The following is a 22,807-nucleotide window of genomic DNA, read 5'->3' on the forward strand; positions in this document are numbered from 1 at the left end:
GACAATTAAACAATCCCCTCTATAAGCTTTTTGGGACCTACCTATCCATGAGACCCTGCGGGCCATGAGAATATGCCGGTAATCTTCCCTATGGAATCTAGCGAATTTTCACAGCCAGTGAGCCACCTTGTTAATTAGCTGCTCGGTGGTCTCTTCGTGCTGAAGTGTGTAAACTGGCACACCTGTTAGAACCACAGTGTACGGGGTACAGGCTGGGGGAAGATTAATAACTTGGATAGCTTCCCTCTGGTTGTTCTCTGGAGGCCCCTGTCTATTCTGTTGTCGGTAATTTACAGTAGCCCTGTTTTCTATAGTTCACTGTAAATTAGGAGGGTGTGACTCCATCCCTCTTATGTCTGCAACTTGAGTGATCGGGAGATCTGTTATGTCTTTATCATTCCCCCTCTGTATGGCCCCTCCCTGTGAACAATCAGTACACTTGTGTCCCCCTGCACCCTGCCTTTCCTCGAACGTTTTATACCTATTGTGTAATCCAAGGCCCTGGAGTATGGGGATGTCGGGAATAGCTGGTTCTGTTTTCACCTGTTGGATTGAAAGACTCCCCCGTGTGTGAATCTTTTCTAGATTGAATGCATCGTAGTTTCTCCTCGATTATATTTAACTTATTCAGTAAAGGTTCTAACATATTGGCCATCAGTGTTTCTAATCTGGACCATTGATCATTCTCACATTCACAGACTCGCGGGAGCTGGGGGTGTTCCTCTGTGCAAAGGTTGTCTACCTCCTCTGACTGGTCAAGGGTATTTACTCTAGATGGTAACTTCCTCGCTCTGGTCTTCTGCTTAGGCTTATGAATGGCACTTCCCCTTGTGCATTTAGCCATTGGATCGTTTGTTGCTAAAGGGATTTGAGCGGCTCCAGGGTTAATTAGGCGAGCCCTCTGTGTCTTGCTTGATCTAGTACGAGCTGCTCTTTCCTCTCGACCACAAGCTGGAATTGGGTCCAAGGTTATCAGGGGGACTGAGTCCTTGCTGGACTCGACCAGAGAAGGGTTAATACTAACTGTAGTCGTCTTTTCCCCATTACCAGTACTGAGTTTCCCGGGCCCTGTTTCAACATTTTGCTGACACATGCTCCCAGTAATATTCCTTATGCCTGCCTCTTCTTGCCCCTCTTCCCCCTCTCCCTTGCCTTCTCCACTCCACCTCCTTTCTGCGGGCACGAGCTCTATGTCAGGCATAATACTAGCGGGTGATTTAGCCCCACTCAGCCCTCCCAACGATGACCTCTTATGGTTCACTATAGTATCCAGTGATAATCTTTTTTCGGTTAGGAGGAATTCATGTGTCAACTCAGAGGAGAAGTGACCCAAGCGCCGGGCTGATCCAACCAGGCATCCGAAGTTGTTGTACGTTCAAGACGCGGTAAGTATATTGCGGAGATGCGAGGAGCTCGTAGCGGAAGACCCAGTAAGTTCTTTACGCCTCTGAAAATGTATTCCGTTGAATGGTAAAACAAGGACAGGCATTACAACAGTAGTGGGAACATCTTTTACTCTGCTAAATGTAACATTCACAACTGTTGTGGAAGCATCCTCTGCTTCGCTAGACGGACAGAAAAATATTTAAGAATTCCCCACACTTTCAGTAGTTCCTGGCTCAGTCTCATTTACATTTTGTGTTTCGATCCCACACTTTGCCAATGATACTGCTAAGATAGCATTCATTTTGTCACATCTCCCCAATCAAAAGGCTTTGAATGTTAACAAGGAATTGGCTTTCTAATTATAAGCAGTTCATGACCCCAATTCAAGGGCATATTAAGAAAGAAGCAGAGCTTACAAACTGCTCATGCTTCTTCATTTAAGACAGGGAAATGAAGACCTGTTTTTATTATATATTAATTATTTGTGTCAGTTGTTAGCCAAAGCCAAACGGTCTAATGAGACAGTAGCAGCGCTCTTATATCAAGGTCTTAGAGAAGATCCGAAAGATGTCCTATCTGAGGTGGTAAATCAACCAACCTCAACCACAGACCTCATTGACTTGACCCTCCAAATGAATGCCCACCGAAAAGAGAGGCTTCCATTTTCGCATGTGGCATGCTCCTAGTTCTAAAGGTACGGAAAAAAAGCTTATGCCCAGAACCTATCCAACTGGGAGTTGTTAAGAAAACTGTTACTATGGAACAAAAGGAACACGGAAAAAATAACTCATGCCTCTATCTTGGGACTGCGGGACATTATGTGTGACAGTGTGCTAGACTGTTGGGAAACAGATCTGCTCATCCCTAGATGGCACACCTAGTAGGGAGAGCTCTTCTCACAATTCTTAGTTTGTCTTACCCAAGTCTCGTTTCTTGCTGCAAGTAGTTATGACTACTCTAGAAGAACCTGTTATCCTTCATACTCCAGTAGATTCTTTTGCATGGGGTGTTTAATGGATCATGCCTTACGAGTACAGCATGCCATACCCAACTTCTAATAAACGTAAGATGTGAAGGGGATTAATGGCACGTCACTCCCCTCTGGAATGTGAGAGAAGAAATAAAACGTTTACTCTTGAGTTCGTTTTTGGACATGTGCAAACAATATGTCATTTGACATTATTGGCACTCCAACTTTTCTAATTATATTGGGCACCTCATGGTTGAGGTTCCATAATTCAGATTGGCAGAATCTGTGAATTTTATTGATAACACTATCCAGTTTAAATCATTGTTATCCTACATCTAGTGGCTCACAGACACAAGAATTGAAATCTTTTGCTCTTCCAAAGCAGTCCTTATTGAAAATGGAGCAACGGGCATCATGAAAAGTTTCTGAGGCACAGAACGATTTTGCTGACGTGTTCGGAAGACAGGGAGCAGAAACGCTTCCTCCTCATCAAGAATATAACTGCGCAATCAACCTTGTTCTTGAAGCAAATATTCTACATTGAAGGTTTTGTCCTTTAAATGCTATAGAAGAGGACATACTCAGACAACATCTAAAGGAAATTTAGACGAGGGCTCAATCAGATATTCATCATCACCTGCTGGGGGCCCCATCTTCTTCATTCCAGAACCAAATGGCGAATATTGACCTTGTATTGACTATCAGAGGCGCAATCCTACCACTATCCGGAATGATTATACTTTACCTCTCATTTCTGGATTAATGGAGCAAGTCAACTCTGCCAAGATATTCTCTACACTTGATTTACTCAGGAGCTTGCAATCTTGTCAGAATCAGAGAGGTAGATACATTGAAAACCTTATTAAATTCACTATACAAACCTTATGAATAATAACTTGTGATGCCGTTTACTTCATAGAATGTAATAGCAGGATTTAACACTTAAAAAAATACATATTCACTGATATATTTGGAGTATTTCAAACAGCATCGAGAACATGTCAAGAAGGTATTCCCATGACTGCATCGGCACCCTGTATATAGAACTAGAAAAATACCTTTTTGAAGTGACTGAAATCTCATCTTTTGACATCCAGATTGCAGATAAGGAGCTGTGAATGGATAACTCTATTGTTAAGTTATTTGGCAGTGGCACTGTCCTAGCAACAACAAAGGCATCCAAAGGTTTTGGGCTTTGCAAATTTCTGTTGTTACTTTAGACCGGCTTGTCTCTACTATTATTAGACCCATTGTAGACTTAACAAAAAAGGAAAAGATTTTCCAGTGGGGTGAAGAACAAAAAAGAACTTTTAATGCATTAAATAAAACTTTTATGTTCACCACACACTTTGACATCCAGATGTGCAGCTTCTCTTTATAGTGTTATCAGATGCGCCCTCATTTGCTGAAGGCGGAGATTTATCTCAGTGGGATCAAATGTAGTGGAAATACCTTTGGGTGTGGCTACTGTGCTTCCTTATGAAGTTCTCTGAATACTGCCTATCTAGATATAGTGGTTTTTCTTTATGCCACTTTTGTCTGTAACAATATACAAATTATCAATCATCAGACATCAGAAATACCGTTGTAACTATCTTCCTGAAAAATGGAACCTTTCCAACAAAGTAATCAACCACACTGTAGCATTGCCTCAAACAGGAAAGTAAAAACACTAGTTTGCATGCTCAGTGGAAAAAGTGTAAGGGTGACACAAGAATTAAAAATAACACTGATTTATAAAAGAAGCAAATTTAGAACTTCCCCATGATAATGTTCACAAGGTGCAAGAGGCATGGCCGATTTTGTCACAACAAGCACTGCTAGATCAGATGGTACAGTTGACCAGTCAGTTCCCTGACACTTGCTAAATGGGCTGACTGTTCTAGTGGGTGATGTGGTTCTCTTCACCCATGCAAGGACCATAGATCTGGGAGTCGTCTGTCTCAGGCCACCTATAATAATATATTTTCTTTGTTGTCTTCTGTCAATTCTGCTCTAGCAGTTTTTAAGACTCGAGTCAAAACTGCTGTACTTAAACCCTCATAAGCCATGTCCCTTTGATATGTTTTAAAGTATGGGTTTCGTTTTGTCAGAATTTAGTTCAATAATATGTGAATCAGACCATGCAGTAGCAATGTGGATTTTGACTAAACTCTAGTTCAATTGATCTGGCACCCTTCTTTCTCGGATGAGACTTGCGGGTAAGATATTTTGCTGAAGAGTAATGCCTTTATGGATGTTGAACTTGTTTGTTACTGCAGTTTTGTGTTTAACAATTTACAAACATCAAAACAGCAATTTGAAAATCAGAAATACTCTGTCAATGAAATTCTCTTTCAAAGAAATGGAACTTAATCAGATGTAATTACCTGAAAATTAGATAGCTAGTCTTAAGAGATTTGCTGCTACTACTCACTGTTAATTATTGTTGTCACACAGTATTACCTCATACATGTGCTTCTACGTAGACGTTCAGTTGAGTCACACTGTATGTATCTTAAAGGGATAACAACATACTCTCTAGTTCTGTAAGGTCTCAAATTGTTACTTTTTTATGCTTATTTGAATTACGCTGCACTAGCGATTGAAAACATAAGTTGAAACTAGCCTCTATGTTTTTATTTCCTTGTAGTCTTCCAAAGCCCAGAATCCGGTAGGCAGGCATGAACCGATAAAGAATACACAACACGAAAAGGAAGATGACCAAACCTGCTCAAGCTGCAGGCGACATCCAATACTTAAGTATCAGGAGCAAACTTAGGACACAATTGAAAGGAACATGATCCTGAAAGCCAACTGAGCTGTTCTTGGGCATGGTTTAAATACCCGACCATATCCAGGACGGCTACCAAATCCTGCCAGATCTCACCCCCTGGGTGAGGGAAGACCCTCAGGAGATCCAGAGGAACTTCTTCATAACCTGGAACCATGTGGGAGGGGACAAGGGACAAGACAATAAGAATGTTTTCCCTGACCCACTCAATCATCACCATATTAAAAACTAGCTGCTTTGTTACAAAACCATTATGCCAGCTTATCTTGCAGACAAGCTCACCACCTCTGGTGGTTCTCAGCACATTCACAGCCAGGATATCATTGGTCTGCAGATTAAGAAGTGTAAAAAAGAAAAAAAATACAAGGCAGCAGGCCCTTTCCATCTATGCTTCCAGGATCTGTAAAACATCTCCATGTCCATCAAGTCCACATCAACACAGCTCCAGTTTAAGAAACAGGTAAAGCCTCACCTCTCTAAAGAGGTCTCTAGGCTTTAACTGTTCATAACCCAGTTTCCTCTCCTATCACTTATTGACTTTTATGCGTATCTATGACCCTGTACAGTGTTTTGCTGCCTTTTGTCTAGGTACTCGCTGTTGAAATACCACATTGTAGGAAAACAAACTTTTGTGTATCGGCATCTTGGATTTTTCACCTTGTGCTGGATCCTATATTTTTTGCTGACTTTAGAACTTTGTGCACTTTAACCCTCCTAAGCAGAGGTAAAGTGCTCGTGCTCCCCCTCTAAACAGAGGCACATTGGCATACTACTAATTGTTATATCTAAATTGCCTATACGTCCCTAGTACATGGATCAAAATGTACCCTAGGGACTGAAACTAAATGCCACCAGTGGACTGTGGCACCTATTGTACCATCCAATATAGTGGCAGTGCAAACATAGCTTCCGGCTTACCACTGTAGCTTGACTATACCAGTGCAAAACATGCACTACCAACTGTCAAAGTACACCCTTTTTAACAGGTAAAAACCTCACTTTTGAATATGAAACCCTCGTCATCAATGCCAGCACCTTCATTGTTCCCAGAAACCTTAACTTTCACATAGAAGACCGCACAGACCCAAACTCTGTAGACTTTCTAGACAACCTCACAAACCTCGGCCTCACCTAGCATGCTACTGAACCCAACAACACCACCGACAACTATTGGACCCAATGTGTTCCTCAGTCAGCAACATCACAATTGACAAATGAGCAACTATGACCTGGCCAGACCATGCTCTCATGAGTTTCAGCATAACCTTCCTGAATGACCACAGACCTACCACCACTGGCCCCACCCACCACAGCTGGAAAAGCATCACAGAAGAGGAATGAGCTTCCATCCATCTGTTTTGCCAGCAGAGCATCCTTTCGCAGTTCCGGGCAGCAAAACAATCCGAAAAAAGAATCAAGGTGAATACCTTCTTGCAGCTGATTACACAATGCAGGTCAAAAACGTCCAGGAGAAGCTTACGTGATTGAAAAGCACAGAGCAGCCTGTAGGCGGTGCTTAAGAAGGGCTCTTGCTACAAAGCCAGGTAATGAGTCCAACTGGATTATGGAAGATGTAGTGCAGATATACCACATATTCATCTAGACACCCACTTTCATGCCTAAAAGTGTCCCCAACCACTATTTACGCCTTAACATGACACAGCCCTAAGCTGTGAAAAACTAAGACATCACAGAAGAACTCAAAGCAGCATTGAATTACTCCATAACACGATAAGATAAGATGCACGTGCACTATTACGAATTTAAACCGCAGCATAGCAGTTTAACCGTCCTTGTGTCCTTGCAGTAGGGGACACTTTGTAAAAGGGGAAAATAACCACTGCATCCTTTAGCAAAAGTTCAAATAGCCCCTTCCGTCTGCCAAATCAGAGTCCAAATTCCCAAAGTGTGTTGTGCATGATCGAGCTTTGGCTGGCAATGTCACTGGCAAGGGATGCTTGACATATAAAAATCCTCAGATGATGAAACATTAATGTAAACCTCGACGTAAAAATAAGGAGCACCCACAGTTCATTTCTGGCTACTGTTGTTTCACACTAGCGTGCCAATGAGGTCAACGCATAACTGGTCCCTGCAAAACAGTGTAATATGTTTACCAAACACAAAAACGCTACAGACATGCCAGAACATTATGTTATATTATCAGTGCTTTTATAGCGCGCTAATCACCTGTGAGGGTATCCAGGTGCTTGTCCCTGGTGGTTGAGGCCAGCCCTTGAAGACTTACTCGAAAAGTCAGGTCTTCAGCTGCTTGTGGAAGTCAAGAGGAAAAGAGGAGGTTCTGATGTGTTGTGGGAGGTAGTTCCAGGCTTTAGGAGCTGTACTGCTCGATTTTCCCGGCCTTCCGGTGTTGCAGAGCAATCCATATGACTTCAGTCTCTTTCCATCCGAGTCTAAGGACTGGAGTAGTGAGTAGGGCCTATCTATTAGACACTTGTGACACCATCCCGTGCTCCTACCCTTAGCTCAGGGCCTACACACATAGCCTAGGGGATAGATTCATTAGCCTTGAGGATAATTTGCCCTATAGTGAGGTTGTTTCATGGAGCTGTGTTGAATTCAGGCCTGGTAGGCCTCAAACGGGAGAGACTCCATCTTTCTTTCTGCTCCGGCAGCCCGGGACCTTTCCAGAGGGAGAGGGATGTTTTAGTTATGAGGTGTTATTCGCTCGGAGAGAACCGGTTCAGGCCGGCCCTTATCGAAGGATTGTATTTTTCTTCATGCCGAAGACACTACATCAGGCCGGCCGGCTGGGAAAGTGTCCTTGGTACGGGGAGGTACAGGAATTTGGTGGGCGGCAGGTTTCGAGCTGGAAATTTCCATGAGGGAATGCACTTCTATATTAGTGAAAGTCTGAGTGAGATAAGGGCACTTGCTTCTAGACCATAGGCGGCATCTGGCCGTTAGCAGAAGAGCTATTACTTATTCCAGGGAAGACTGATGATGAACTTGAATCCAAAGAGGAGAGAGTAGCCGATAAGGACGAGGTTCCAGTGACTCGGAGAGGGAGAAGGGAGCAGACCCACAACTGCAGAGGGGTGACTTCCAGGCTAAGCCGAGGCATAGACGAGAAGGGAACCTAGATGACCATTGAGTACAGGCGACGTACCCTCAAGGTGAAGTCGATCCCTTTTTCTTTGAAGTGTATAACTTAATCTTTTACTTTCCTTGCAGGTTATATATGTATGATGTGTTCCGTAAATGTGCATGTGGCATTTAAATAAAGTATTTAGCTTATTGTACGTTAGCATGTGTTGTGTACTTTTGTATAGGAGGATAGCCTATTCTTTAGTCAGAGTTGCCTTAAAATGAACAGAGGTTAATCCTGGTCAGGTAAGTGGTAACTGGATGAGGGGGAAAACAAGCCCCTCGAACTAGAGAACAGGTTGTGCTCAACTAATAGTCTTTGTGTGATCTGATATATAGTCCCAATTCCCCTGTCGTGTACTAATAGGATGAGCTCGTGCTAAGGCTGCCGTGTAGGTAGGAGATTCTGGGTCTGACTGAGGCCGCGAGATCGTGTGTGTGTCGCTGCCGAATGGGTAGGAGATTCTGGACCTGACCCAGGTCGCGAGACTTTGTGTGTTGCTGCCGAATGGGTAGGAGATTCTGGACCTGACCCAGGTCGCGAGACTTTGTGTGTTGCTACCGAATGGGTAGGAGATTCTGGACCTGACTCAGGTCGCGAGACTTTGTGTGTTGCTACCGAATGGGTAGGAGATTCTGGACCTGACCCAGGTCGCGAGACTTTGTGTGTTGCTACCGGATGGGTAGGAGATTCTGGGTCTGACTGAGGCCGCGAGATCGTGAGTGTGTCGCTGCCGAATGGGTAGGAGATTCTGGACCTGACCCAGGTCGCGAGACTTTGTGTGTCGCTGCCGAATGGGTAGGAGATTCTGGACCTGACTGAGGCCGCGAGATCGTGAGTGTGTCGCTGCCGAATGGGTAGGAGATTCTGGACCTGACTGAGGTCGCGAGACTTTGTGTGTCGCTGCCGAATGGGTAGGAGATTCTGGACCTGACTGAGGTCGCGAGATCGTGTGTGTGTCGCTGCCGAATGGGTAGGAGATTCTGGGTCTGCCTAAGGCCGCGAGACTGTGGTTGCTGAGATTGCGAGGCTGTGAGGTCTTGATATATATATATATAATAGGAATTCCCTGTCCTTAGGTGGTACGTATATATGTGGTTATTTGGGTGTAAAAAGACCCTAGGGAGGGGGTAACGTTCTGTTTTGGGTCAGAAGGGCTCTGTAGAGCGGGTTCCACCCGATCCGAAAACCCAAGCAGAACATTTGGCGTCACGAACTGTTTACGTAACCTGTGTGCGTTGTGGTTGTCTTGTGTTTGCTTTCGGCGTGTGCGTGATTTTCTTTTTTTGTACATTTGCGTTTATACTTTTTCTTTCTCTTTCTTTCTCTCTTCCTTTCTTTTCTCTGCGTTTCTTTTTCTCTCTTTTTCGCGATGTTTTCTAGGAAATCTAAATCTACTCTTAAATTGTCCGTTGATATTCCCGGATGGGATTCAACGCCTTATGGTGCCTTGGCCCGAGAGTGGGCTGACTCTACTGGTTTGAGTGAAAATTGGAACTCTTCTTTGGAGTCGGCGGAACCGGCGGACGTGATTACTTGTTTACAGACGGCACCTGTCTTGAAGGGTGAGGAAGTTCCCGCTTTGGGGCGCAGAGGTTGGGTTGTTCTATCTGCGTATCGGATTTTGCATGAGAGGTTGCTGAAATTGCAGATCTCTCTTAAGGATGCGGAATCGCACTTTGTTGAGGTTCAGAATTCCAATACTTTAATGCGCTGTCAAAACAAGTTGCTTTCCGACAAACTTGACACTTACCAAACGGTTGCTGAAAGGGCGGCTGTGCGGATTGCTCGTTACAAGTACAAGAACAGGCGTGGTCGGGTTTCGTCGCGTAAGGTGCGCCTGGCCGTGGCGAAGGCTGGACTGGATTGGAATCCTGATGAATGGGATGGTAATATCTGGGACTCGACTACGTCTTGTTCCTCGGGTGAGGAATGTGCTATGCATGAGTTTTCTCGTTCCCGTCATGGAAGTAAGTCTACTTCTCGCACCTCTGATGGTGCACCCCGTGATTGCGCTCGTTCTTCGGGCGGGATCGATACTTCTTACACTGATTGTCCCTCTACTAGTACTGCTCGGGCTCCTTGTGATGCTCGTCCCGTGGTTTCTGCGCATCCGGTTTTTCGTCGGAAGTTGCAGCAGTCTCCCAATGCTCCGCAGGGTGTTTCTTTGGACTGTTTGGAAGATTTTACCCAACAAGAAATTAGTGATATTTTGCAGCGCTTTCGGCAGCGGACTGGTGAGGCTTTGCTCACATGGATGGTGCGCCTTTATGAACTAGGCGCTGCTGGTATTATGTTGGACACTGGCGATTGTTTGAAGTTTTGTTCTTTGAGTTTGGATTCTACTGTACAAGATCATTTTCGTAACTATAATGGTGGTGGTCAGATTTCTTTGCTCCAATTGGCGACTGAGGGTTGTAATTTGAAGTATCCTACTGAATCTGACTGGCCTGTCAATGACAAGCCGTGGTATGCCTTGCGTGATGCTGCGCAACGTCTTAAGGAGGAAGTGATGAAAACGGCTATTTTTCTGGGCACTGCTGACAGATTGCTTGATGGGATGTTGACTTCTTCTGTGCGGAATCGTATCATTCGCTCTTCTCCTGTTGCCTACAAGCAGGTCATGATGACTTTGTTGATTAACCAGACTGGTAATGTACTATCTACGGTGTTGGAGTCGGTACGCCAACTCGGTGAGTTGGGTGAGTGGTTTAAACCTGAACGTCAGTCCCGGCCTGACACCCGTACTCCTGGTGAATATAAATTTACTAGACGTGATATCTTTACTGGTCTTTTGGCTGATGGTGTGCGTCGGGAGGACATTGATGGTGAGACTACTGCTCGTTTGTGGGAGATGTTTCGCAAACGGGGCTTAGATCGGAAGGAGGGTGCCCGGCGTGTTCGAACGACTGAGTGTGATCGTGGTTGTTCTGATGATAGCGGTGATGATGATCGCCGTCGGCGCTCTGATCGTTGTGATGATCGGCGTCCTGTACGTGATCTGTCCCCCCGTCGTGAGCGGGACAGGGAGAGAGAGGGGGAAAAGGAAAGGGGGAGAAATGATCATGCTTACAGCGGACGTAGAGATGATAGGGATCAATCCCCTGAGCTGAGAAGGAGGGAGGATAGATATAGTTTGGCCGATCGAAACTCGCAGTGCAATGCAGAGGACAGGAATCCATTTCGTAATAGAGATGGATATGAACAGGAAGTACCGATACCTAAAAAACGTGAGAGTCTTTATCCTGATTTGTCCTGGTACACAGAATGCAGTAAGAATGACTAGGAAATAGGTCAAGCTCCGGTACACAGATGGGCTCACAGAGATAATAGACCCTATGTAGATATTGATATTTTTTGGAGACATCGTAATATCCAAAGGGCCCGAGCATTAGTTGATACAGGAGCGGAGGCCACTCTTATTCATGGAAAATCAAAGAAATTTACAGGGCAGCCTTTCACTATTACCGGATTAGGAGGAAAGGAAACCCCTGCAGTTCAAACTTTGCTTGAAATGAGAATAGGTAGAATCCCTAGAAAGGAATATTCTGTATTAGTGGTGCCACTTCTAGAATTCATAATTGGAATTGATATTTTGAAGGGAATGACATTGCATCTTGATGATGGGTGTTACCAATTTGGAACGACGCATTATATCTTGTCCAGACCTATACGGGTTGGTCGTTTAAGGATGCCCCCCATACAAGTTCCCCAGGCGACCAAAGTGGTTTGTCAGAAGCAGTATCGTATTCCGGGTGGTCATGAAGAGATTAGTACCACCATTCAGGAGTTGGTTGATGCAGGCGTTATAACTCCAGTTACTTCTGCTTGGAATAATCCTGTTTGGCCGGTGCGTAAAAGTGATAATTCTTGGCGCATGACTGTTGATTATCGAGAATTGAACAAACACACGCCCTCTTTGACTGCTGCAGTACCGGATGTTATCACCCTGATTGAAAGAATCCAAACACATCCAGGTACATGGTATGCGTCCATCGATATTGCTAATGCTTTCTTTTCTATTCCAATTGCCCCTGAGTGTCAGGAACAGTTCAGTTTTACGTGGAACGGGCGTCAGATGACGTTCAGAAGTCTTCCTCAGGGCTATGTGCATAGCCCTACGATCTGTCACCGGCTGGTGGCAGAACACTTGACTGAGGTACCAGTTCATCCCAAAATTCAGATATGTCATTATATTGATGATGTTTTGATCCAAGGCGAAACACAAGAGGATGTTCAGACACAATTAGATAGAGTCATTGAGTGTCTGCGTGGGAAAGGTTGGGAGATCAATCCGGACAAATTACAAGGTCCGTCCCAAGCTGTAAAATTTTTAGGTATTAATTGGCATGAGGGACACCGCGAGGTGATCCCTCAAGTTAAACAGAAGATTCTTGATTTTTCGGTTCCGAGGAATAGGAAGGAAGCCCAGAGCTTCATTGGTTTATTTGGTTTTTGGCGCCAGCATATTCCTCATTTGAGTCAAATATTGGCCCCGTTGTACCGTGTTACACGTAAAAAGAATGCATTTGAATGGGGTAAGCAACAACAAGATGCATTTAGTCTAGCGAAAGAGGCAATTCAACATGCTATGGATCTTTGGCCTGTACGTGATGGTGATGTGGATTTGAATGTGTCTGTGCAAGGCCCTTATGCAAACTGGAGTCTGTGGCAGAAACAAGGCAGGTGCAAAGTACCATTAGGGTTTTGGACCAAAAAGCTACCTGATGCTGGTGAGCGTTATACACCCTTTGAGAAACAGCTACTTGCTTGTTATTGGGCTTTGGTGGATACCGAGCAATTAACATTGGGACATGACATATTCTTGCGTCCTGAAATTCCTATTATGCAGTGGGTTTTGAGTTCACCAAAAACTCATCGAATTGGGCATGCTCAGGAGGCGAGTGTGATTAAATGGAAATGGTACATACAAGACAGGGCACGTGTGGGTCCGAAAGGAGTTGCGTCTTTACATGAGCAAGTGGCGCAAGCACCATCGACTGAGACTGAGAGTGAGTGTTCTGTACCTTTAGAACAGGAGTCTCCTGTCAAGTGGGGTAAACCTTTTGATGATTTGTCCGTCGAGGACAGGAACCATGTGTGGTTCACAGATGGGTCAGCAAAATTTATTGGAACTACACGGCACTGGAAGGCGGTGTCTTATAATCCGATCACACAGAAACTGTTGAGCACAACTGGTGAAGGGAAGAGTAGTCAGTTCGCAGAGCTCTATGCCGTTTATCAAGTTCTGAAACAAGAGTTACCTGGCACATGTCATATTTTCACCGATTCTTGGTCTACTGCCAATGGACTGGCAGTTTGGTTACCGACCTGGCATTCCCATAATTGGAGGTTACACTCCAAAGAGTTATGGGGAAAAGAGTTATGGCAAGAGATTTGGGAAATGCTCCCACAGAGTACTGTTACCATCTTCCATGTGGATGCTCACACCCCCATAGATTCTCTTGACAAATTTTTTCATAACATTGCAGATGAGAGATCTAAAATTGCTGAGGCAGTGGTGGACAGACAAGATCCTGATATTGCGGGATTGGCGAAATGGGCACACCAGAAGGCAGGACACTTTGGAGAGAAGGCCACTAGCAGGTGGGCTGCTGATAGAGGAATTTATATTCCCCTGGACCTAATCAAAAATGTTATTCTACATTGTCCCGTCTGTCAGCATATCAGACAGCGTAAAGTACCCCAAATTGTTAGAGGTCATTTACATCGCGGGAAATTGCCCGCTCAAATCTGGCAGATTGATTACATCGGACCCCTTCCCATGAGCAGAAATTGTCAATATGTTTGCACAATTGTCGATACATATAGTGGTTTGCTGGTAGCTTTTCCATGTAAGCAAGCCACCCAATTGAATACCATTAAAACATTAGAATTGATTATGATGTATTATGGTGTGCCATTCCAAATTCAATCTGATAATGCATCCCATTTTCGTGGAAGATTGGTACAGGAATTCTGTGTGGAAAACCATATTGAATGGATCTTTCATATACCTTACTACCCGCAGGCCTCGGGCCTGGTGGAGAGATTGAATGGCCTGTTAAAGGATCAGCTACGTAAATTAACAGATGACAAGTATAAAAATTGGCGAGACTTTTTACCCCAAGCACTATTAATCCTGAATAATCGTCCTTTTTTAAATGCTCAATCTCCACTTATGCGTTTGTTCCCCCCAAAGGTTGAGACTATGCCTAATGTAATTAATGAAACTGTGATGTATTGGGAAATTACTTCCGGAGCTCTGGCTCCATGCAGAGCGACCCCAGGGTCGGCAGGCTTAGATTTGCATGCCATGGATGACACCGTTCTAAAAAGCAAAAATCGGGTCATCATTGCTACCGGTGTTGGTATTCATATACCACCGGGGAATTTTGGATTGATCGCCCCTAGATCGGGGCTGGCTGTAAAAGGCATCCAGGTACTTGGAGGGGTAATTGACAGCGACTATCAGGGAGAGATTAAGGTACTTCTGCTAAATAGCAGTGAGAATGACTTGCTGATACACCGCACCGACCGAGTGGCTCAATTACTCATTATGCCTGTTTTCAGTGGTGAAATAATGAAAGGCACTGCCCCAACTTTGCTAACTGTACGAGGCCAGAAAGGCTTTGGCTCTACGGATAACCCTGGAGCCAAGATTTGGGTGCAATCGCCTAAGAATCCCCCTGAACAAGCAGAGGTTATTGCCACCGGTCAGGATAATACCATTTTGGTTATGAGGCCAGGGAAAGATAGCTGGGAAGCTGTCCCAGCTGATAAATGTTATTTACGAGAATGATTAATGCCTGTGTTTGGTTCTTTTTCAGATCATTCTTTGGATTGTTGCTGCAGGATGTGTCGATACTGGACACCGTTCGGTCTACTTCGGAGAGAGAGAAGGGATCCCATTAACCCGGGATGAATTGGGAACCAGAGTGTTGCGTTCCTTCAATGCGTGGGACTCGTCATCGAACTTTTGGACACTGCTGGCGAAAAGAGTAACTGATGCCCCTCACTTCTGTTTGACACCGATGAGATCTGTGCACGATATCTTAGCGACATGCCTAGTTGCTGTCCCCGCTTCGCTGGAGACGTTAATAAGCATCTTTAACGTTTCAAAGGCTCGTCCGAATATTATTCTGGGTGATTTTGCTACCCATGCATATTGTCCTTTATGTACTGAACTGCCGAATGAGCAACTTCCTATCCAATCCCAAATAACTACGTATAACATTACACAAGGTGATCTATGCTTTTTCCTCACATGTAATCCTAATGCAATTTCTGAATGTCTACGTCTCAAGTTAAGAGGCGCCACTGTTCTCACATCTCATGAACGAACTCTGTGTTTCCAGAGGACACCGACCACATGTGTTTCAGTCCAGAACAATATGACTTGCAATAGTTTGGTAGTTACTCCCAGTCACTATCGTGCAATATTGCTACCTGCCGGATGGCTTTTCTCATGTGGTAATACTTCCTGGCCCTATGTCCCTGCGAACATTTCCGGAGGCCCGTGTGCCATTACTAGACTCAGTTTACTTATGTTCTCATCACATCCAAATGCCAATTCTCGTGTGCTCCGAGATACAACTACGTTACAGGAGGATTGTGACTCATCTTTGCATTTATATTCCAAGTCTGAATACCTTAGTCTAGCTGTTTCAATTATTGGTGTCCCTGCTTTGGCGGTTTATAATGCTAAATCCATTGGGAAAATGGCTTGCTGGATGGTCAAATCTATTAATCATACTTCCACAGTCTTATCTGACTTACTATTAGACGCCCAGGGTGAACGTAGAGCCATCTTGCAAAATAGAGCAGCCATTGATTATCTTCTGCTTAAACATGGACATGGCTGTTCGGACTTTGAAGGCCTCTGCTGTTTTAACTTATCTGATCATACACAATCCATTCGTGCACACATAGATAAATTGCATGACCTAACTAATGAAGTTAGGAAACACATTGATCAGAGCTGGTTTGACTGGCTCTTTAACTGGTTGCCAGACATGAATATGCTACGCCACACATTAGGTGGCATTTTGATTGCTCTTGTTGTTTTAATTTCTATCTGTTGTTTTATTCAGTGTATCCCTTCACTGCTTCAATTCTGCACATCTGGTACTAGACATAGATCAGTTAGTTTTGTTTCATATTATTCTTCCACAGATGTTAGTTCCATTTAGTATATATATAATAGACTGAAGTCAAGGGTGGAATGTACTGCTCGATTTTCCCGGCCTTCCGGTGTTGCAGAGCAATCCATATGACTTCAGTCTCTTTCCATCCGAGTCTAAGGACTGGAGTAGTGAGTAGGGCCTATCTATTAGACACTTGTGACACCATCCCGTGCTCCTACCCTTAGCTCAGGGCCTACACACATAGCCTAGGGGATAGATTCATTAGCCTTGAGGATAATTTGCCCTATAGTGAGGTTGTTTCATGGAGCTGTGTTGAATTCAGGCCTGGTAGGCCTCAAACGGGAGAGACTCCATCTTTCTTTCTGCTCCGGCAGCCCGGGACCTTTCCAGAGGGAGGGGGATGTTTTAGTTATGAGGTGTTATTCGCTCGGAGAGAACCGGTTCAGGCCGGCCCTTATCGAAGGATTGTATTTTTCTTCATGCCGAAGACACTACATCAGGCCGGCCGGCTGGGAAAGTGTCCTTGGTACGGGGAGGTACAGGAATTTGGTGGGCGGCAGGTTTCGAGCTGGAAATTTCCATGAGGGAATGCACTTCTATATTAGTGAAAGTCTGAGTGAGATAAGGGCACTTGCTTCTAGACCATAGGCGGCATCTGGCCGTTAGCAGAAGAGCTATTACTTATTCCAGGGAAGACTGATGATGAACTTGAATCCAAAGAGGAGAGAGTAGCCGATAAGGACGAGGTTCCAGTGACTCGGAGAGGGAGAAGGGAGCAGACCCACAACTGCAGAGGGGTGACTTCCAGGCTAAGCCGAGGCATAGACGAGAAGGGAACCTAGATGACCATTGAGTACAGGCGACGTACCCTCAAGGTGAAGTCGATCCCTTTTTCTTTGAAGTGTATAACTTAATCTTTTACTTTCCTTGCAGGTTATATATGTATGATGTGTTCCGTAAATGTGCATGTGGCATTTAAATAAAGTATTTAGCTTATTGTACGTTAGCATGTGTTGTGTACTTTTGTATAGGAGGATAGCCTATTCTTTAGTCAGAGTTGCCTTAAAATGAACAGAGGTTAATCCTGGTCAGGTAAGTGGTAACTGGATGAGGGGGAAAACAAGCCCCTCGAACTAGAGAACAGGTTGTGCTCAACTAATAGTCTTTGTGTGATCTGATATATAGTCCCAATTCCCCTGTCGTGTACTAATAGGATGAGCTCGTGCTAAGGCTGCCGTGTAGGTAGGAGATTCTGGGTCTGACTGAGGCCGCGAGATCGTGTGTGTGTCGCTGCCGAATGGGTAGGAGATTCTGGACCTGACCCAGGTCGCGAGACTTTGTGTGTTGCTGCCGAATGGGTAGGAGATTCTGGACCTGACCCAGGTCGCGAGACTTTGTGTGTTGCTACCGAATGGGTAGGAGATTCTGGACCTGACTCAGGTCGCGAGACTTTGTGTGTTGCTACCGAATGGGTAGGAGATTCTGGACCTGACCCAGGTCGCGAGACTTTGTGTGTTGCTACCGGATGGGTAGGAGATTCTGGGTCTGACTGAGGCCGCGAGATCGTGAGTGTGTCGCTGCCGAATGGGTAGGAGATTCTGGACCTGACCCAGGTCGCGAGACTTTGTGTGTCGCTGCCGAATGGGTAGGAGATTCTGGACCTGACTGAGGCCGCGAGATCGTGAGTGTGTCGCTGCCGAATGGGTAGGAGATTCTGGACCTGACTGAGGTCGCGAGACTTTGTGTGTCGCTGCCGAATGGGTAGGAGATTCTGGACCTGACTGAGGTCGCGAGATCGTGTGTGTGTCGCTGCCGAATGGGTAGGAGATTCTGGGTCTGCCTAAGGCCGCGAGACTGTGGTTGCTGAGATTGCGAGGCTGTGAGGTCTTGATATATATATATATAATAGGAATTCCCTGTCCTTAGGTGGTACGTATATATGTGGTTATTTGGGTGTAAAAAGACCCTAGGGAGGGGGTAACGTTCTGTTTTGGGTCAGAAGGGCTCTGTAGAGCGGGTTCCACCCGATCCGAAAACCCAAGCAGAACAGGAGCCAGGTATGAGAAGGTGCAACCCCCTGCTCAGCTTTTGTGTATGTGTGGGGTGTGTGCTAGTGAGAGTCTGGCAGAGCGGGGTTGTCTGGAATGTTCGTGGACGTGAATACGGCTGTTCAAGTAGGGAGGGCCTGTGTTGTGAAGTGCTTGGTGGATGTGGGTGACAAGTTTGAAGGGTGCACGCTTGTATTTCAGGAGCCATTGAAGTTCTCTAAGGTGTGGTGTGATGTGGGCTCAGCGTTGGACGTTGAGGCGCAGCCCAGCTCCTGTGTTCTGGATGGTCTGAAGACTTCGTGTGACCTGGTTTGTTATCCCTGTGTACATGGTGTTCTCATAGTCAAGTCTGCTGGTGATGAGAGCTTGGGTGATCGTTTCCCTGCTGTTTGGCCTGTAGCCACTTGAAGATTTTCTTTAGCAACCTCAGGGTGCTGAAGCAGCATGATGCTACTTCGTTGACCTGGGTGGCCATGTCCAGTTTGTTGTCTATAATGATTCTGAGTTTTCTTGCTTGTGAGATGGTCTTGGAGGTGGGTTCGAGGTCTGTAGGCCCATGGTGAGGCATCTTTCCCAAAGACCACCATTTTGGTCTTGTCCAAATTCAGCTTCAGGAAGTTGGACATCATCCAGGTGGCCACTTCGATTATGCATGCAGTGAACCTGTTACTGGTGTTGGGTGTTTTGTCCGAGAGGTACAATATCAGTTGTGTGTCATCGACCTGTGTGAGGATATATCTTTTTTTTAGAGCAAAATGTTTATTAGCTTTCCAATTATCACCACCTTGAAAACAATTGCATCTGCATAGCACCTGCACATAATGAATAGCACTCGTTACAACGCATGCATTTTCTTTTTTTTTGATAATCAAGTTTATTTGCATTTATAGCAAACAAAACGAATAAAGACAGCAATAACTTATACACTGTATCAGATTCCATCGACATCAGACAACAGTACATCGGGCTTAGGAATAGGGACCTCGAAGGGGCCACCTCACAGATATAGCATAAGTGGAAAGAAGTTTGCATAATAATCAGAACAACAAATTAAGCCATTTGCATCACACCTTTTTGAACTTCTCAGGACAATACCTAGCCTCAAAGAGGAGTTCTTCTTGGGCCGCACACCAGTCCACCCCCTGTCGCCATTTACGCACAGTAGGGGGTCTGGCCTGGGACCAAGCCGCCGCAATGTCTCGTTTAGCCACCGCAATCGCAGTGCCCAAGAAGCGTTTGTCTGCCCTGGAGCCGTCAAGACCATCAAAAACTCCCAGAAGGAGACGTAAGGGATCGTGGGAAGCCACCCATCCCAAAGTCTGCATAAGCTCTGACTCAACCCCCACCCAGAAGGAAGCAAGAAAAGGACATTGCCAGACCATGTGGTAGAAATCAGCCGGGGCATGGGTACTTCGAGTGCAGGCTGGGGAGGGGCGCAGCCCCGCCCTGTACAGACGCACAGGAGTAAGATACGCCATGTGCAAATAATAAAGTTGTACCAGACATAATTTAGAGGAGGATCATCAGGGTTTTAGGAGCCATGAGCGCGTATCGCCAGTACGCCTCTACTAAGGGGCCCAACCAACACTCTGTCGCGAAGCACAAACTAGCCTTCACAAGAAACCTGATGTTCAACTGATTTCTTTTTATTATACAGTTTTAGAGGCACTGAGGGGAGGGTGAGGTTATGTCCCTTGGTTGCAATCTTCAGGGCCCGTCTTCTATTTCACCGCACCACCACGTCTCCAGGGCACAGGACGCCCATATGGCTCAAAAGAAAAAAAGAAAGGGGCACTTGTCAGTGCAACTGAAATGATCAAGGCGAGGGGAAAGGAGTGAGAGACACAACACCGCCTATCAAGTAGAGTGCGGGATGGGGAAGCCGTCACCAGGATATCTTAGAAGAATAGAGGCGTGACTATACACGTAGCCGGTCAACGTTTGTTATAGACCTGCCGCCGTGTTTTCTCCCTCGCTCTCTTCTACGGTTGTCAAACCCACCCGGCACCCGGATCCCCGAAGACGGTTACGCACCTGTTGTAGCCACGACCCTCCGGGGCCGTGGCACGGCGGTACGTCCTCCTTCCGCTCACGAGGCTTCTCTGGCAGACGCTCGTCGGGTCCTCCTCTCTGGGACTGCACCGGCTTCCGCTCCTCGATCTCGTCGGGGCTTCCGTCAAGAAGGCTCTCTCCCTTCAGGTCGATGACGACGCCTCTCTCCTCCTCGCAGGTAATATGGGATTCTGTGATTGGGCCGTCCGTTCTCCAAAGGGCGGGTCTCATTTCTGTGTACGATTCCTTAAAGGGCCAGCTGGTTTTGTATTCTTGCTTACTCTCGTCTGGGGAATCCGGAAACTGTGGAGAAAAGAGGAGACCACTAGGGAGACGGATCCTCTTTTGGGTCCCTTTAGGCTCTGGATTCCGACACACTCCCAGCGGGTGCGGAGTGAGTCCAGGGTCGCAGGGCCATTGTTCACCAGGGAGCGGTAGATCCGTGACACCGCCCTTTACCCAAGTCTCCCATCATGACCTGGGCTTCCAGTGGGCTGAATTCAGGGAGGGAGATGGCTGGTAGGATGTGGGCATTAAGGGCGTGTCGGAGCTGCAAATATTTATAGAATTGGGAGGAGTGGAGGGAATGACGTTGTTGCAGGACTGAAAAAGTTCTTATGTGATCTCCCACCCAGATATCCCAATCTGATCCCACTGCCGAAAACCCTGAATGGTCAACGTCTCGTGGAGCCAGGTGCCGTGCCACAAGGGCGTGTGTTGAGTAAGTTTCTTGCCCCGTTGCGTGTAGCGTAAGGCAGAGCGCCAATCCATTAGGACTGCTTTAGTGACAGATGGGATGGCGTGTGAAATGGGGACCCCATACAGATAGGCGAGGAGCTGCGGAAAGTCCAGGCGCTTGTTAATGGCTTTTTCCATGAACCTGGCTGGGAAAGGAAGGAGGGATATCAGTTGATAGTTGGCGAGTTTGGTCAGCTCAGCTGGGGCGTTCTTTAGGAGGGCATTGATGGCTGCATGTTTTCATGGTTCCAGAAAGGTGGCTGTACTTATGGGGTTGAGGGCCTCGCAGATGGGGATCGCTCCTTTATTAAAACCGTGATGGCGGCAACTGTCCATTGGGGTCCCAGAGTGTATGGTCTTCATGTTTGCTGTGGGTACTTCTGTGCTGATGGGGTCCGATCTGGTGATTGTGTTGTCTTGGTTTGCCACTGAGAGACTTCTGGGATGAGATTTGTTCTGGTTGATGGATGTTGATTGTCAAACAGACTATGACTTGGTGGTCCAGGTGACGGGCCTGGGTGTGTTGATCGTGATGTTGTTGAAAGATGTGAAGATGGAATCGAGAATGTGTCCGGCGGTGGAGGTGGGATCTGTGAAGCGTTGGGTTAGCCCCAGGCTTCTGAGGCTGTCAAGGAGTGCGACTGAGTTGGGGCGTCTTCAGTCTTCCAGATGGAAATTGAGGTCCCCAGGAGGATGAATGCAGTGGAGTTGAGGACGCGTGGGGCAACAAAGTCTGTAATGTTGCTAGTGAAGTTGGCTTCCGGGCCTGGGGGATGGTAGACCATGGCTCCACCCAAGGTGAAATTTGCTGTGATTTGTATTTTAAAGTTGAGGTCCTCCATGTAGTTTGTTCCAGCTTCTGTGGAAGCGGTGCAGTTGAAGGTGTCCTTATAAACTATGGTGATTCCTCCTTCTGGTCTGTTTAGGCAGTTTTTATCCAGCAGGGATGTTGTTGATGCTGTGGTCAGCCATGTTTCTATGAGGAAGAGGAGGTCTGGGCAGTGGCATCCAGCAGGTCCTAGATCTATGCGGTATGCTCGCTGAGCAAGCTGGTGTTAAAGAGGATGCATAGTATTGGTGTGTGGGGGGTGCAAGTGTGTTTGTTGGTAGGTGTTTGAGTGGGTTTCATGTTGGGTATCGTGGTTATGATCTTGGTGGATGCTGCAGTTACGAAAGTGGTGGTGCAGGTGAAGCAGCAGAAGGAGCAGGTGAAAGTTCCCTCCGTGTTGTGCGGTGTGGGGCGCCAGTCCAATATCCATCCTTAAGAGCACGAAGGCGAGAGATGGTAGAAGTGGGTCAGAGGAGGACAAGGGTTTCTGGTGCTCAATGCGTTCCAAGCCTGGACAGACACAGATGGGCTCTCCTTTGGTGCACCCACGCTGAAGCCACCATTAAATAGGTCCTGGAAGGAGCACAGGGCCGGGCTGAGGAGAAGCGCAGTAGGCAGGAGAGTGGGAAGAAGAGAGGTGCGAGTATTAGGTAAGGAACAGCGTGAGAAGGTAGATGGTGCAAAGAGAGTGGGAGGGAACATGCAGAGAAGCAGGTATGGACAGACAGGTCATAGAGGTATAGACAGATACAGCA

Source organism: Triturus cristatus, chromosome 7 (genome assembly GCF_964204655.1).
Source record: "Triturus cristatus chromosome 7, aTriCri1.1, whole genome shotgun sequence".
NCBI classification, from domain to species: Eukaryota; Metazoa; Chordata; class Amphibia; order Caudata; family Salamandridae; genus Triturus; species Triturus cristatus.